At 41.6% G+C, this 17,911-nt stretch overlaps 11 non-coding genes across 11 annotated transcripts; 5 read left to right on the top strand and 6 right to left on the bottom strand.

Annotated features, from left to right (window-relative positions):
- Positions 1 to 10,783: 10,783 nt before the first annotated feature.
- On the bottom strand, positions 10,784 to 10,857 carry TRNAN-GUU. The gene has a single exon. It is a non-coding gene; the product is annotated as a tRNA-Asn (tRNA).
- A 278-nt stretch (positions 10,858 to 11,135) lies between these two features.
- Positions 11,136 to 11,209, top strand: TRNAI-AAU. Its single transcript has one exon. It is a non-coding gene; the product is annotated as a tRNA-Ile (tRNA).
- A 905-nt stretch (positions 11,210 to 12,114) lies between these two features.
- On the bottom strand, positions 12,115 to 12,188 carry TRNAN-GUU. Its single transcript has one exon. It is a non-coding gene; the product is annotated as a tRNA-Asn (tRNA).
- Positions 12,189 to 12,466: 278 nt separating this feature from the next.
- Positions 12,467 to 12,540, top strand: TRNAI-AAU. The gene has a single exon. It is a non-coding gene; the product is annotated as a tRNA-Ile (tRNA).
- A 975-nt stretch (positions 12,541 to 13,515) lies between these two features.
- TRNAN-GUU lies at positions 13,516 to 13,589 on the bottom strand. The gene has a single exon. It is a non-coding gene; the product is annotated as a tRNA-Asn (tRNA).
- Positions 13,590 to 13,867: 278 nt separating this feature from the next.
- On the top strand, positions 13,868 to 13,941 carry TRNAI-AAU. Its single transcript has one exon. It is a non-coding gene; the product is annotated as a tRNA-Ile (tRNA).
- A 976-nt stretch (positions 13,942 to 14,917) lies between these two features.
- TRNAN-GUU lies at positions 14,918 to 14,991 on the bottom strand. Its single transcript has one exon. It is a non-coding gene; the product is annotated as a tRNA-Asn (tRNA).
- A 278-nt stretch (positions 14,992 to 15,269) lies between these two features.
- On the top strand, positions 15,270 to 15,343 carry TRNAI-AAU. Its single transcript has one exon. It is a non-coding gene; the product is annotated as a tRNA-Ile (tRNA).
- A 976-nt stretch (positions 15,344 to 16,319) lies between these two features.
- On the bottom strand, positions 16,320 to 16,393 carry TRNAN-GUU. Its single transcript has one exon. It is a non-coding gene; the product is annotated as a tRNA-Asn (tRNA).
- A 278-nt stretch (positions 16,394 to 16,671) lies between these two features.
- Positions 16,672 to 16,745, top strand: TRNAI-AAU. The gene has a single exon. It is a non-coding gene; the product is annotated as a tRNA-Ile (tRNA).
- Positions 16,746 to 17,720: 975 nt separating this feature from the next.
- Positions 17,721 to 17,794, bottom strand: TRNAN-GUU. Its single transcript has one exon. It is a non-coding gene; the product is annotated as a tRNA-Asn (tRNA).
- Between the last annotated feature and the right edge of the window lie 117 nt (positions 17,795 to 17,911).

The raw sequence follows: 17,911 nt of genomic DNA, 5'->3' as shown, positions 1-17,911 counted from the left end.
TCCTTTCGTGGATTGCAAACTGGCTAAAAGACAGGAAACAGAGAGTAGGATTAAATGGACAATTTTCTTAGAGGAAGGGAGTGGACAGTGGAGTGCCTCAGGGATCTGTATTGGGACCCTTACTTTTCAATATATTTATAAATGATCTGGAAAGAAATACGACGAGTGAGATAATCAAATTTGCAGATGACACAAAATTGTTCAGAGTAGTTAAATCACAAGCAGATTGTGATAAATTGCAGGAAGACCTTGTGAGACTGGAAAATTGGGCATCCAAATGGCAGATGAAATTTAATGTGGATAAGTGCAAGGTGATGCATATAGGGAAAAATAACCCATGCTATAATTACACAATGTTGGGTTCCATATTAGGTGCTACAAACCAAGAAAGAGATCTAGGCGTCATAGTGGATAACACATTGAAATCGTCGGTTCAGTGTCCTGCGGCAGTCAAAAATGAAACGGAATGTTGGGAATTATTAGAAAGGGAATGGTGAATAAAACGGAAAAACCTTCGTGCAACCCTTTGTGCTTCATTTTAAATTCTTTCATTTATTTTTTCTGTTAATTAACTTTTTTCCAAGTTCTTACCTTATGGCTTGTTAACAATTTTTTATAAATGTTCATTGTATTTGACTATGGAAATATATTTCCTGCTTTTTCTGTTTTATGTAAACCGGTATGATTTGCATTTGATGTAAGAATGTCGGTATATAAAAATTAAAAATAAATAAAATAAATAATAAATAAATAAAATGTCATAATGCCTCTGTATCGCTCCATGGTGAGACCGCACCTTGAATACTGTGTACAATTCTGGTCGCCGCATCTCAAAAAAGATATAATTGCGATGGAGAAGGTACAGAGAAGGGCTACCAAAATGATAAGGGGAATGGAACAGCTCCCCTATGAGGAAAGACTAAAGAGGTTAGGACTTTTCAGCTTGGAGAAGAGACGGCTGAGGGGGGATATGATAGAGATGTTTAAAATCATGAGAGGTCTAGAACGGGTAGATGTGAATCGGTTATTTACTCTTTCGGATAGTAGAAAGACTAGGGGGCACTCCATGAAGTTAGCATGGGGCACATTTAAAACTAATCGGCGAAAGTTCTTTTTTACCCAACGCACAATTAAACTCTGGAATTTGTTGCCAGAGGATGTGGTTAGTGCAGTTAGTATAGCGGTGTTTAAAAAAGGATTGGATAAGTTCTTGGAGGAGAAGCCCATTACCTGCTATTAAGTTCACTGAGAGAATAGCCACTGCCATTAGCAATAGTAACATGGAATAGACTTAGTTTTTGGGTACTTGCCAGGTTCTTATGGCCTGGATTGGCCACTGTTGGAAATAGGATCCTGGCCTTGATGGACCCTTGGTCTGACCCTGTATGGCATTTTCTTATGTAGTGCTGGAGTCTGGGTGTGGTATAGGCAGAGGGAGGAGCTTGGGCTGCTTGGAGAGTATGCTCTCAGGGGTCCCCTGGTGGAGGGGAGGCTGTGTAGCAACTGAAACCATAGCATTATGCACATGTCCAAACCCCACCTGAATGTCACCCCCAGGAACTCCTCTGCTCAGTACCTATGAACATGACATACACACAAGTTTATCCACATATCTGGCAGGTGATTTTGTAAACAATGGCCACTTCTGTTTTACATGTCAATGTCCCTTTGAAAATTACCTTTTTAATTTTCATGTATTTTATTGTATTTGTGTTTTGATGTTGCAATTGTATGTTACTGATTATTTTTATGGCGGGTGGGTGTTTTAGTTTACTTATGTGAATGTTTCATATTTTGCTATGTTTTATGATATATTGTTTTATACTAATTATCTGCCCAGAAATGTTAGAAGGGTGGGATATCAATAAAATATTGATAAAAACAGACTGGTCACTATTGGAGACAGTGTTGGGCTCATTGGACAATTAGTCTGACCCAGCATGGTGCTTATATTCTTCTTAATATCTTTGGATAATTCTTATGTTGATCCAATAAAAGTTATCCTAGCCTGCAAAGAATTGTTTTCTCCAGGACTGAAGAAGAAACTTGATTGGATATTGTTTGAAAATCCAAGAATGACAGTAAAGGACAAACATATTGCAGCCTTACAAATAACAAGGGCAGCTGTTGTATACTCCATGGTCTTCTGGGAGGCAGAGTTATTGTTCTTTAGCTTCTGCCTGATGGCCATGTCGACATTCCCCTTGTTCGAATTGATTACATACTGGCTCTTATTTATGTCCAAGTGCTGACTTGAATTAAGAGCTGCCACTCTGGCCTTCTGTTGCTTTCTGAGCTAATAATACATTTTTTTCTGCTCAGCACAGGAGTTTTTGTCAGGTCCCTCAGTTACAATGCTATACAGTAAAGTCATTTAGGCACAAAACTGTGATGCCTAGAGACCCATGTTCTAATTTCACCACCGCTGTTCTCATTGTGTGACCATCAGTAAGTTATTGCTTTTCCTTCTTAGTAATTTATTTGTCATCCTGGTTATTTGCTGTACAGTACTTTACTTTTTTTTTTATATTTTGCTACTTAAGCTAAAAGCACATATCAGGGTTCAAGGGAGGAAAACGTGTCTATTGTTACATTATCAGTGTAGAGGCAAGGGTAAAGCAGAGCCAGGAGCTTACAGGAACTCCTCTTCTGCACCACTAGAGGTAAGGCCTCCTTTCCTTTCTCTAGAGCTGCTGCTCTGAGTATCTAAATTTTCCTTCCATCACTGTAGCTCTGACCCTGCAGGCTGCTTCTCTCGCCCTAGTGTTGCCACTACCACCATATCTCACTTTCCAGAGCTGGGGCTTCAGGCGCTCCTCCTTCTCGCCCTACCACCTGACACCACAGCTGCTCCCCCCCACTGGAGCTGCCCCCTATACATCATCTACGTAAAATGTATCATCGGGACACGCTAGAGAGATAACGTTACTGGATGGAATAAATGATAGCTTTATGGAGCAATTGGTTCAGGAACCGACGAGAGAGGGAGCAATTTTAGATCTAATTCTCAGTGGAGCACAGGACTTGGTGAGAGAGGTAACGGTGGTGGGGCCGCTTGGCAATAGTGATCATAATATGATCAAATTTGATTTAATGACTGGAAGAGGAACAGTGTGCAAATCCAAGACTCGCTTGCTAAACTTTCAAAAGGGAAACTTTGATAAAATGAGAAAAATTGTTAGAAAAAAACTGAAAGGAGCAGCTACAAAAGTAAAAAATGTCCAAGAGGCGTGGTCATTGTTAAAAAATACCATTCTAGAAGCACAGTCTAGATGTATTCCACACATTAAGAAAGGTGGAAAGAAGGCAAAACGATTACTGGCATGTTTAAAAGGGGAGGTGAAAGAAGCTATTTTAGCCAAAAGATCTTCATTCAAAAATTGGAAGACGGATCCAACAGAAGACAATAGGATAAAGCATAAACGTTGGCAAGTTACATGTAAGACATTGATAAGACAGGCTAAGAGAGAATTTGAAAAGAAGTTGGCTGTACAGGCAAAAACTCACAGTAAAAACTTTTTAAAATATATTCAAAGCAGAAAGCCTGTGAGGGAGTCAGTTGGACCGTTAGATGATCGAGGGGTTAAAGGGGTACTTAGAGAAGATAAGGCCATCGCGGAAAGATTAAATTATTTCTTTGCTTTGGTGTTTACTGAAGAGGATGTTGGGGAGGTACCCGTAATGGAGAAGGTTTTCATGGGTAATGACTCAGATGGACTGAATCAAATCACGGTGAACCTAGAAGATGTGGTAGGCCTGATTGACAAACTGAAGAGTAGTAAATCACCTGGACTGGATGGTATACACCCCAGAGTTCTGAAGGAACTAAAAAATGAAATTTCAGACCTATTAGTAAAACTTTGTAACCTATCATTAAAATCATCCATTGTACCTGAAGACTGGAGGATAGCAAATGTAACCCCAATATTTAAAAAGGGCTCCAGGGGCGATCCGGGAAACTACAGACCGGTTAGCCTGACTTCAGTTCCAGGAAAAATAGTGGAACGTGTTCTAAATATCAAAATCACAGAACATATAGAAAGACATGGTTTAATGAAACAAAGTCAGAATGGCTTTACCCAGGGCAAGTCTTGCCTCACAAATCTGCTTCACTTTTTTGAAAGGTAGATGTAGTATACTTGGATTTTCAGAAGGCGTTTGACAAAGTTCCTCACGATGTCCTTTCGTGGATTGCAAACTGGCTAAAAGACAGGAAACGGAGAGTAGGATTAAATGGACAATTTTCTCAGTGGAAGGGAGTGGAGTACCTCAGGGATCTGTATTGGGACCCTTACTTTTCAATATATTTATAAATGATCTGGAAAGAAATACGACGAGTGAGATAATCAAATTTGCAGATGACACAAAATTGTTCAGAGTAGTTAAATCACAAGCAGATTGTGATAAATTGCATTGTGAGACTGGAAAATTGGGCATCCAAATGGCAGATGAAATTTAATGTGGATAAGTGCAAGGTGATACATAAAGGGAAAAATAACCCATGCTATAATTACACAATGTTGGGTTCCATATTAGGTGCTACAATCCAAGAAAGAGATCTAGGCATCATAGTGGATAACACATTGAAATCCTCGGTTCAGTGTGCTGCAGCAGTCAAAAAAGCAAATAGAATGTTAGGAATTATTAGGAAGGGAATGGTTAATAAAACGGAAAATGTCATAATGCCTCTATATCGCTCCATGGTGAGACCACACCTTGAATACTGTGTACAATTCTGGTCGCCGTATCTCAAAAAAGATATAGTTGCAATGGAGAAGGTACAGAGAAGGGCAACCAAAATGATAAAGGGGATGGAACAGCTCCCCTATGAGGAAAGGCTGAAGAGGTTAGGGCTTTTCAGCTTGGAGAAGAGACGGCTGAGGGGGGATATAATAGAGGTCTTTAAGATCATGAGAGGTCTTGAACGAGTAGATGTGACTTTGTTATTTACACTTTCGAATAATAGAAGGACTAGGGGGCATTCCATGAAGTTAGCAAGTAGCACATTTAAGACTAATCGGAGAAAATTCTTTTTCACTCAACGCACAATAAATCTCTGGAATTTGTTGCCAGAGGATGTGGTTAGTGCAGTTAGTGTAGCTGGGTTCAAAAAAGGTTTGGATAAGTTCTTGGAAGAGAAGTCCATTAACTGCTATTAATCAAGTTTACTTAGGGAATAGCCACTGCTATTAATTGAATCAGTGCATCAGTAGCATGGGATCTTCTAGGTGTTTGGGTAATTGCCAGGTTCTTGTGGCCTGGTTTGGCCTCTGTTGGAAACAGGATGCTGGGCTTGATGGACCCTTGGTCTGACCCAGCATGGCAATTTCTTATGTTCTTAAGTTCTTAATTGTCATCTATAGTTTAAAAAAAAGGTTTTTTTCAGTTTGAGGGTAGATATTTTCACCAGATAAAAGGCATTCTGATGACCCCATCGGTTGCCTGTTTGTATGTGGCCAACTTTGAAGACAATTTCATATACTCATTTCCTTTTTGGAAGGAAATGATTATATGGAAGAAGTTTATAGATTATGTGTTTTGTGTTTTTGTGGGTACCAAAGCAAGATTGGAAGAATTTATATTATGGGAAAATTAATTGGATGACATCCTTAAGTTTGAATTTCATATGGATCAGAAGCAAATACCTTTTCTGGATATGATAGTGTATAAAAATGAAGGAAAATTATACACTACATTATACAGGAAGGATATTGATAAAAATACAACTTTAGATTTCACTAGTTTTCATCCAAAATGTTTAAAGGAAAATATCCCTATTAGTCAGTTTTTGAGGTTAAGATGTTTGGGCACGACTGTTAGTGATTTTAAGATCAAGGCACAGGAACTGTCAAGTAGATTTTTGATGCGAGGTTACAAACAGATTATTAGGAAAGCATATAATCGTGCTTTGTACGCTAATCAAGATAATCTTTTATTGACTGGGAATAAGGTTCCGTTAACAAGGATGGTGTGTACATTGCCATTCTCCTATCTGGTGAATGGCATTAAGTCTATTATTTATCAGCACTGGTCAATTTTGAAAGATGAGAATGTTTTTCAATATCCTCCAATTTTTGCATTTAAGAATAATCGATCATTGTGTGATATGCTGACATCCACAATGATGCCGGAGGTAGTGAGTAGGCCGGAACAAATTTATTTTATTTATTTATTTAACATTTTTCTATACCGAACTTCATGACAAGCTTCATATCAGGCCGGTTTACATCAAACTTGGGGGTTAACTTAACAAGAAACCATATAACAAGAAGGCCGAAGCGCAGTTACAAATAACAGGGGGAAAGAACTTGGAGGCTAGTGTAGCCAGGAAATAAAGGACAGGAAAAACTGGAGAATAAACATGGATGGAGATGTAATTACTGGGTTGGTCTTTTAGTCTATTGAGCTAAAAGAAATGGGCCAATATAAATGTGGTAATTGTGGAGGGTGTCCTTATGTATGAGACTATCTCAGTTTGGGTCCCCATTGACAGGTTGTAGATATTATTTACCAGGTAGATTTGACTATAAGACCACCCAAGTGATTTATTTAATTATGTGCCCATGTAAATTATTTTACATTGGTCAGACTAGGCGATCTATTATGGTTAGAATAGTGGAACATTTAAGTAATATTCGTATTAAAAGGGAAAATGCACCTTTAGTGCAACATTGGAAACAGGCGGGACATGGAGTGCAAGATTTGACACCACCATCGTCTATGGATGAATGCCGCCTGCCTCCCTTTAGGTGCGTGCAAATCTCAACCCACTAAATAGGCCTCGCAGCAGGAACCTTACCCACAGTGCCTCCTGATGACAGAATAGCTAAGTATTTAAACGCCAGCTGGGCTTCCAGCTGATGCCTCTGCAACAGGTGCTTCTTCTGTGCCTAGCTGCCCACATGGGAACCACTAACAGCCAGCAGAGCAAAAGCTCTAAGAGCTAGGAGAGAAGGGTCCGTTCGGCGCCGTCAGATGACGTTACCCCACATGTCATGGCTAATTCAGCCCTGCTTGTCAACGGAGAAAGTCTTCTCAAGGGTGGTCTTAAAATCTATTTTATTCTGAGACGTGGTACAGTTGTAATATCTGTCTCTGTCACCCCATTTTGTGTAGAAAATACATTTCTTGTGGCATTGCAATGCATGATCAGCTACTGCGGGCCATGCGCTGGACTATGAGTGGGGCTCACTCTTCCCTTTTCAACCACATTCTTCTGTCACAGTTTGGTCCTGGGAAATGACAGTCATTTTTGTGATTTATCATACCTTTGTGTCCCTGTTTGTAAGATTTTAGGACTTGCTGCAGGCTGTGCTTGCCTGCATGTTCAATCCCATGTGTTCCTCCTGTGCTGTGCAGAAGGAGGCTGCTGGAGGCTTCTAGGAGTCTCTTGTTAAATTAGTCTATGAAAACATTGAGTATCTCAGTAATTGAAGCAGAGCTGGTGAGAGCACCTTGATAAGAAATTAGGAGCATACCAGTGGCTTTGCCTTAAGCATACAAAAGAAAATGTTGCAAATGATTCTGGCATTACAAAAATTAATTTTTCTGAGCTTGTTGTGTGTTATCCCACTGTCTAATTCATCAGTAATTTTTTGAGCTGATGTTCTCCACTGCTTCTGATTTCCTGCATTATTATATTTTTCTAAAACAAACTATATAAATCAAATAATAAATGTTCTATATAAATACTGGTCAATACTGTGCATTCACTTTCAGGAAATAGTAAGAAATATCAATTTATAATTGTGTGTGAAAAACACTAAAGTTGCTTAACTTTGATTTTCTGTTCCACAGATATATTTCTGTATCTCTGAAAAAAACAAACAATATTTATCCCACTTGTAGGAAAAAGAAATGCAGGAACTTAACATAAGATGATACCGGTACAAAATGTCTTTTCTGTATTGGAAAATGAAGACACTCTATTAATGGAAACTGAAGTGGTATCCAAAAGGAAAGAAGACACTCGATGCACAGAGAAATCCCATAACACAATCAAAAGTCATAACAGAAAACTTCTTGTGCTGGGAGACTCGGTCATCAGAGGCATTCATTTCGTAATTCATTTTGAAGGGAACACAATAATTAAATGCCTTCCAGGATCCTCACAGGTAGAAATACAAGCCAGATATTCAATGCAATTAAAGAAGAAAGTAAGGACTCTAAAAGTGATATCAACCTCCATCTGGGGACCAATGAGCTTGGTAGAAACAGCATCCAAGCAGGACAGAGATCTCCAAACTCTGGGGAAGCAAACTGGGTACATGGCGAAGAATATTGTCTTTTCAGAAATGTTACCTGTTGATGGAAAGGGAAGGAAAGGCTAAGCCATATAGACAGCTTCAATATATGGCTCAAAACCTGGTGTAATGAAGGTCTTTGAGGTCTGGGGCCATGTATGGAACAGTAAAATGCCAGGGGCAGATCGGCCTATCAGGGCTTCAGGCATGCCCCAGTCCATCCAATCACATAACTGGTGTTGGTTGCAGTGAGCTCAAGCCTGGGGAGCCGCTACGACCAACACTAGGTCCCCAGCACTTCTCGCACAGTAGGAGCCTCCTGCTATCTATATTTATAAGTGGCCTGTTCCGCTGCATTCCCGGTGGGTGATGTGGCTTTCCATAGCCGGCGAGAAACCTGAAGGCCAGAAACGTGATTACAACAGGATTAGTGGCGCTTGTCCCCTTCCACCGTCTGCGCATTTTTCGCGGCTCTCCTAGATCCTCTCCCCCACCTTCAGCTGCCTCTCCTCCCTGGTTCTACCTCTCGGCACCCTCTTAGTTGCATATCCCTAGCCAGCTATGGTGCTAGCACATGGTCTTAAAGCAGGTAGAAGAAGGTTTCTCTTTAGCCTAGATATTTGGCACCTTCAAAATTTGGTGTCCTAGGCCAGGGATGGGCAAACTTTTTTGTGCTGGTGCCACAACACAAATTATTGAGCGCAATGAGGGCTGGAGGGTGTGGTAGGGTGTGGTAGAGTAGGGTGTGGCAGGGCAGTGTGCAGCGGGTCCTTGACACAGCAATCAAATCTCCACCATTTGCTTCAGGCATTTCAGTATCCTGCAGGTTTAAAGCGCCATCATTTTTAGCACCCAAGGAGCTCCTTCAATCATGGAACTCAGTCTCTATCAAAATCAGAAAATCCTTCAATTCAACAGATACAAGACGTTTTCCGAGCTAGCTCCCTCACCTCAGTCATAAATGCAGGCCATAAAGTATAAATAGTAAGGTGCAGACAAAATACTGGACTGGTAACCACTAAAAGTCAGACTCATATGCAGTGCAATAAATCAAAAACAGAAATATCACCATTCCTCATAAAACAAAGTCTAGAAATATAAATCAATCATAACTGTGAAGAAACCATACTAATAAAAGGATATTTCAAAACAGATGACAAACAGAACACCACCTAATAATTAAGAACAATAAGGATAAAAAAAACTTTTCCCCAAAATTAATCAAATATTTCAAAGCAGCAGACATATCAAACACCCAATAATTAAAACTAAAAAGGATTAAAAAAATATCTCCTCCCCCCTCACGCTCCATACCTGAAACTTTTCATTTCCAGTCACCCTGAGATTGCAGGCTTGGATTAGGAGAAGGAAGGTGAGACAGACAGACACACACACTTCTACCCCCTCTTCTTCTTCCTCCCTTCTACGTCCTCCCTCACTTTCAGTCATTCTTCCCTCTCAATCACTCATCTCCCTCACCCTGTTCCCTTCCATCACTCACCCTCTCACTCAATCCCTTCCCTCTGTCACTACTCTGTCACTCATCCCCTGACTTCTACTCCCTTTTCCCTTGCTTTATTTCCTTTCCCTCTCGGTCACAAACTCCTCATTCCCACTCACTCCAATTCACTCCCTTCATTTCCATTTCAGTCACCCATTCTTACTCCCATTCACTCCCCTGTCACTAACCCTCCCACTTAATTCCCTTCCCTTTCAATCACCATCCCTTCTCGCCCACTCACCCTCTTCTGTTTCTCATTCTCACACCATTCCCACTCATTCACTTGCCTGTCTCTCCCACCCACTCACTCATTCCCATCCCTGACTCTCACTGTTAGAAGCTGTGGTCCAAGACTATTGCCTCCCAAATGGCAAACTTGCCAGACACCAACTTCCACGAATGTTGCCGTCCCACGCTGCCGCTGAGATGCCAACAACGTGCATCTTAGGTGTGGTTGCGCACATATGCACACTATATATGTGCCTATACAGGATAGCCCAGGAGTCGCGCTGAGATGATACCATCCACCAGTAACATTTAAGCACACTTCAACTGGAGCTCTCTGCCTCGGCAACAGGTCCCCTGGTGTTTCATCTACTTCCTTCTATTCTCTCTCAAGGAAAAACAGTGGCCAGATGAGTGCACGGAGGAGAGAGAGGAAGCTTTGTGTGATAGGAAACCCATTTTGAAGCATGTTTCACTACCTTTTCTCACACGCTACCACCGAATCAGGGATAATAAATGATGCAGAATCACTAGGGTGTTTGATACTGCTTAAAAAGTTGTAATGATGTGGATTATCGCGTCTTTGTAGCAAAAAGGCCACTGTTTTCCTTCCTCCACCCAACAACTTTCACCTTCCCAAAGGGTGACTGACACACAGGGTTCTTTTACACTACTGAAGCCAACACCATTTTCAGAAACCTACCATAGAATCCTAGAGGCCCGGACTCTCCTCTTCTATCAGTGCTGGTGCATTAATGTAAGCAAAGAGAAAAACACACTCCTTGTTCTGAGCTTGGAAAGCAAGCTCACAGCCCATCCCTGGGTGGGTTTGAACCACCAACCTTTTGATTAACAGCCAAATGCGCTAACCTATTGCGCCATAGGGACAAGATGACAAACAGCCCTGCATTGTATTCTCTGGCCATCTGCTCTCCATCACACGCACATTCTCCTTTTTTAGCACCACACATACGGGTGTGACTTACAAGACTTTGAGAGTGTGGAATGCTCACCACGCTCAGTTATTTATTGTCCAGGAAAGAGCGATAGCAGGATGAGTGGACATACTTTTGATATGAGTCTGCGCCTTTCTGCTTACTCATGAAAACTCAGGTTGCATCATTATGCCTGCACGAGTTGAATACTCCTAACCATCTACCAAAAGTGGTCAGTTAGCTCAGCTGGTTAGAGTATGGTGCTAATAACACCAAGGTCATGGGTTCAACCCCCATACTGACCAATTTCTTTCTCCTCATTAGAGTTACTACCAGTTTTGAAGGGAGCAGCAAGGCCTAAATATAGCTTCTGACACAGAATTGGAATAGCAAAACAACAACATGATGGAGATTAAGGGTTAGTTTAATCCCTTTAGTGTTTGCCTTTTGTCTGATTTTTTGTACCATACTTTAAAAGATGCCTCAATTTGCATAACTAAGGGAATACGAAACATGCTTCAAAATGGGTTTCCTATCACACAAAGCTTCCTCTCTCTCCTCCGTGCACTCATCTGGCTACTGTTTTTCCTTGAGAGAGAATGGAAGGAAGTAGATGAAACACCAATACTTTCTCCGCAGATACAAACAGTATTTTCAGGGCAATCCACGTCATCCTAATGAAGTGCTACCACATATTGTCTTTCATGACAAAGAAAGGCCTGAAAGGAGGTAGATTAAGAATCAATAGGAGTCCAAATGAAGCATCGTTTGACAGATGAATAGTATAGGGACACTGCCTTTTAATGCTGACTGAATATGTACAGGACAGCCTGCATTTTTAGTGGATTTATTGTTCAGTTATGGTTTTTCACTACCTTTTCTCACACGCTACCACCGAATCAGGGATAATAAATGTTGCAGAATCACTAGGGTGTTTGATACTGCTTAAAAAGTTGTAATGGTGTGGATTATCGCGTCTTTGTAGCAAAAAGGCCACTGTTTTCCTTCCTCCACCCAACAATTTTCACCTTCCCAAAGGGTGACTGACACACAGGGTTCTTTTACACTACTGAAGCCAACACCATTTTCAGAAACCTACCACAGAATCCTAGAGGCCCGGACTCTCCTCTTCTATCAGTGCTGGTGCATTAATGTAAGCAAAGAGAAAAACACACTCCTTGTTCTGAGCTTGGAAAGCAAGCTCACAGCCCATCCCTGGGTGGGTTTGAACCACCAACCTTTCGGTTAACAGCCGAATGCGCTAACCTATTGCGCCACAGAGACAAGATGACAAACAGCCCTGCATTGTATTCTTTGGCCATCTGCTCTCCATCACACGCACATTCTCCTTTTTTAGCACCACACATACGGGTGTGACTTACAAGACTTTGAGAGTGTGGAATGCTCACCACGCTCAGCTACGTATTGTCCAGGAAAGAGCGATAGCAGGATGAGTGGACATACTTTTGCTATGAGTCTGCGCCTTTCTGCTTACTCATGAAAACTCAGGTTGCATCATTATGCTTGCACGAGTTGAATGCTCCTAACCTTCTTCCCTAAGTGGTCAGTTAGCTCAGCTGGTTAGAGTATGGTGCTAATAACGCCAAGGTCATGGGTTCAACCCCCATACTAACCAATTTCTTTCTCCTCATTAGAGATACTACCAGTTTTGAAGGGAGCAGCAAGGCCTAAATATAGCTTCTGACACAGAATTGGAATCGCAAAACAACAACATGATGGAGATTAAGGGGTAGTTTAATCCCTTTAGTGTTTGCCTGTTGTCTGATTATTTGTACCATACTTTAAAAGATGCCTCAATTTGCATAACTAAGAAACCCACACACCTTCTAAGGCAAACACCTAGAGGAACTAGAGCAAAATTCTCTAGCTTTATGTAAGCCAGGGAATACGAAACATGCTTCAAAATGGGTTTCCTATCACACAAAGCTTCCTCTCTCTCCTCCGTGCACTCATCTGGCCACTGTTTTTCCTTGAGAGAGAATGGAAGGAAGTAGATGAAACACCAATACTTTCTCCGCAGATACAAACAGTAATTTCAGGGCAATCCACGTCATCCTAATGAAGTGCTACCACATATTGTCTTTCATGACAAAGAAAGGCCTGAAAGGAGGTAGATTAAGAATCAATAGGAGTCCAAATGAAGCATCGTTTGACAGACGAATAGTATAGGGACACTGCCTTTTAATGCTGACTGAATATGGACAGGACAGCCTGCATTTTTAGTGAATTTATTGTTAAGTTATGGTTTTTCACTACCTTTTCTCACACGCTACCACCGAATCAGGGATAATAAATGTTGCAGAATCACTAGGGTGTTTGATACTGCTTAAAAAGTTGTAATGGTGTGGATTATCGCGTCTTTGTAGCAAAAAGGCCACTGTTTTCCTTCCTCCACCCAACAATTTTCACCTTCCCAAAGGGTGACTGACACACAGGGTTCTTTTACACTACTGAAGCCAACACCATTTTCAGAAACCTACCACAGAATCCTAGAGGCCCGGACTCTCCTCTTCTATCAGTGCTGGTGCATTAATGTAAGCAAAGATAAAAACACACTCCTTGTTCTGAGCTTGGAAAGCAAGCTCACAGCCGTCCCTGGGTGGGTTTGAACCACCAACCTTTCAGTTAACAGCCGAATGCACTAACCTATTGCGCCACAGAGACAAGATGACAAACAGCCCTGCATTGTATTCTCTGGCCATCTGCTCTCCATCACACGCACATTCTCCTTTTTTAGCACCACACATACGGGTGTGACTTACAAGACTTTGAGAGTGTGGAATGCTCACCACGCTCAGCTACGTATTGTCCAGGAAAGAGCGATAGCAGGATGAGTGGACATACTTTTGCTATGAGTCTGCGCCTTTCTGCTTACTCATGAAAACTCAGGTTGCATCATTATGCTTGCACGAGTTGAATGCTCCTAACCTTCTTCACTAAGTGGTCAGTTAGCTCAGCTGGTTAGAGTATGGTGCTAATAACACCAAGGTCATGGGTTCAACCCCCATACTGACCAATTTCTTTCTCCTCATTAGAGATACTACCAGTTTTGAAGGGAGCAGCAAGGCCTAAATATAGCTTCTGACACAGAATTGGAATCGCAAAACAACAACATGATGGAGATTAAGGGGTAGTTTAATCCCTTTAGTGTTTGCCTGTTGTCTGATTATTTGTACCATACTTTAAAAGATGCCTCAATTTGCATAACTAAGAAACCCACACACCTTCTAAGGCAAACACCTAGAGGAACTAGAGCAAAATTCTCTAGCTTTATGTAAGCCAGAGAATACGAAACATGCTTCAAAATGGGTTTCCTATCACACAAAGCTTCCTCTCTCTCCTCCGTGCACTCATCTGGCCACTGTTTTTCCTTGAGAGAGAATAGAAGGAAGTAGATGAAACACCAATACTTTCTCCACAGATACAAACAGTATTTTCAGGGCAATCCACGTCATCCTAATGAAGTGCTACCACATATTGTCTTTCATGACAAAGAAAGGCCTGAAAGGAGGTAGATTAAGAATCAATAGGAGTCCAAATGAAGCATCGTTTGACAGACGAATAGTATAGGGACACTGCCTTTTAATGCTGACTGAATATGGACAGGACAGCCTGCATTTTTAGTGAATTTATTGTTAAGTTATGGTTTTTCACTACCTTTTCTCACACGCTACCACCGAATCAGGGATAATAAATGTTGCAGAATCACTAGGGTGTTTGATACTGCTTAAAAAGTTGTAATGGTGTGGATTATCGCGTCTTTGTAGCAAAAAGGCCACTGTTTTCCTTCCTCCACCCAACAATTTTCACCTTCCCAAAGGGTGACTGACACACAGGGTTGTTTTACACTACTGAAGCCAACACCATTTTCAGAAACCTACCACAGAATCCTAGATGCCCGGACTCTCCTCTTCTATCAGTGCTGGTGCATTAATGTAAGCAAAGAGAAAAACACTCTCCTTGTTCTGAGCTTGGAAAGCAAGCTCACAGCACGTCCCTGGGTGGGTTTGAACCACCAACCTTTCGGTTAACAGCTGAATGCGCTAACCTATTGCACCACAGAGACAAGATGACAAACAGCCCTGCATTGTATTCTCTGGCCATCTGCTCTCCATCACACGCACATTCTCCTTTTTTAGCACCACACATACGGGTGTGACTTACAAGACTTTGAGAGTGTGGAATGCTCACCACGCTCAGCTACGTATTGTCCAGGAAAGAGCGATCGCAGGATGAGTGGACATACTTTTGCTATGAGTCTGCGCCTTTCTGCTTACTTATGAAAACTCAGATTGCATCATTATGCTTGCACGAGTTGAATGCTCCTAACCTTCTTCCCTAAGTGGTCAGTTAGCTCAGCTGGTTAGAGTATGGTGCTAATAACGCCAAGGTCATGGGTTCAACCCCCATACTGACCAATTTCTTTCTCCTCATTAGAGATACTACCAGTTTTGAAGGGAGCAGCAAGGCCTAAATATAGCTTCTGACACAGAATTGGAATCGCAAAACAACAACATGATGGAGATTAAGGGGTAGTTTAATCCCTTTAGTGTTTGCCTGTTGTCTGATTATTTGTACCATACTTTAAAAGATGCCTCAATTTGCATAACTAAGAAACCCACACACCTTCTAAGGCAAACACCTAGAGGAACTAGAGCAAAATTCTCTAGCTTTATGTAAGCCAGGGAATACGAAACATGCTTCAAAATGGGTTTCCTATCACACAAAGCTTCCTCTCTCTCCTCCGTGCACTCATCTGGCCACAGTTTTTCCTTGAGAGAGAATAGAAGGAAGTAGATGAAACACCAATACTTTCTCCACAGATACAAACAGTATTTTCAGGGCAATCCACGTCATCCTAATGAAGTGCTACCACATATTGTCTTTCATGACAAAGAAAGGCCTGAAAGGAGGTAGATTAAGAATCAATAGGAGTCCAAATGAAGCATCGTTTGACAGACGAATAGTATAGGGACACTGCCTTTTAATGCTGACTGAATATGGACAGGACAGCCTGCATTTTTAGTGAATTTATTGTTAAGTTATGGTTTTTCACTACCTTTTCTCACACGCTACCACCGAATCAGGGATAATAAATGTTGCAGAATCACTAGGGTGTTTGATACTGCTTAAAAAGTTGTAATGGTGTGGATTATCGCGTCTTTGTAGCAAAAAGGCCACTGTTTTCCTTCCTCCACCCAACAATTTTCACCTTCCCAAAGGGTGACTGACACACAGGGTTCTTTTACACTACTGAAGCCAACACCATTTTCAGAAACCTACCACAGAATCCTAGAGGCCCGGACTCTCCTCTTGTATCAGTGCTGGTGCATTAATGTAAGCAAAGAGAAAAACACACTCCTTGTTCTGAGCTTGGAAAGCAAGCTCACAGCCCGTCCCTGGGTGGGTTTGAACCACCAACTTTTCAGTTAACAGCCGAATGCGCTAACCTATTGCGCCACAGAGACAAGATGACAAACAACCCTGCATTGTATTCTCTGGCCATCTGCTCTCCATCACACGCACATTCTCCTTTTTTAGCACCACACATACGGGTGTGACTTACAAGACTTTGAGAGTGTGGAATGCTCACCACGCTCAGCTACGTATTGTCCAGGAAAGAGCGATAGCAGGATGAGTGGACATACTTTTGCTATGAGTCTGCGCCTTTCTGCTTACTCATGAAAACTCAGGTTGCATCATTATGCTTGCACGAGTTGAATGCTCCTAACCTTCTTCCCTAAGTGGTCAGTTAGCTCAGCTGGTTAGAGTATGGTGCTAATAACGCCAAGGTCATGGGTTCAACCCCCATAGTGACCTATTTCTTTCTCCTCATTAGAGATACTACCAGTTTTGAAGGGAGCAGCAAGGCCTAAATATAGCTTCTGACATAGAATTGGAATCGCAAAACAGCAACATGATGGAGATTAAGGGGTAGTTTAATCCCTTTAGTGTTTGCCTGTTGTCTGATTATTTGTACCATACTTTAAAAGATGCCTCAATTTGCATAACTAAGAAACCCACACACCTTCTAAGGCAAACACCTAGAGGAACTAGAGCAAAATTCTCTAGCTTTATGTAAGCCAGGGAATACGAAACATGCTTCAAAATGGGTTTCCTATCACACAAAGCTTCCTCTCTCTCCTCCGTTCACTCATCTGGCCACTGTTTTTCCTTGAGAGAGAATAGAAGAGTGTAGATGAAACACCAATACTTTCTCCACAGATACAAACAGTATTTTCAGGGCAATCCACGTCATCCTAATGAAGTGCTACCACATATTGTCTTTCATGACAAAGAAAGGCCTGAAAGGAGGTAGATTAAGAATCAATAGGAGTCCAAATGAAGCATCGTTTGACAGACGAATAGTATAGGGACACTGCCTTTTAATGCTGACTGAATATGGACAGGACAGCCTGCATTTTTAGTGGATTTATTGTTCAGTTATGGTTTTTCACTACCTTTTCTCACACGCTACCACCGAATCAGGGATAATAAATGTTGCAGAATCACTAGGGTGTTTGATACTGCTTAAAATGTTGTAATGGTGTGGATTATCGCGTCTTTGTAGCAAAAAGGCTACTCTTTTCCTTCCTCCACCCAACAATTTTCACCTTCCCAAAGGGTGACTGACACACAGGGTTCTTTTACACTACTGAAGCCAACACCATTTTCAGAAACCTACCACAGAATCCTAGAGGCCCGGACTCTCCTCTTCTATCAGTGCTGGTGCATTAATGTAAGCAAAGATAAAAACACACTCCTTGTTCTGAGCTTGGAAAGCAAGCTCACAGCCGTCCCTGGGTGGGTTTGAACCACCAACCTTTCGGTTAACAGCCGAATGCACTAACCTATTGCGCCACAGAGACAAGATGACAAACAGCCCTGCATTGTATTCTCTGGCCATCTGCTCTCCATCACACGCACATTCTCCTTTTTTAGCACCACACATACGGGTGTGACTTACAAGACTTTGAGAGTGTGGA

Source organism: Rhinatrema bivittatum, chromosome 18 (genome assembly GCF_901001135.1).
Source record: "Rhinatrema bivittatum chromosome 18, aRhiBiv1.1, whole genome shotgun sequence".
In the NCBI taxonomy this organism is placed as follows: domain Eukaryota; kingdom Metazoa; phylum Chordata; class Amphibia; order Gymnophiona; family Rhinatrematidae; genus Rhinatrema; species Rhinatrema bivittatum.
Note: the sequence above shows the minus strand (reverse complement) of the source record. Positions and strands in the feature narration are given on the sequence as shown.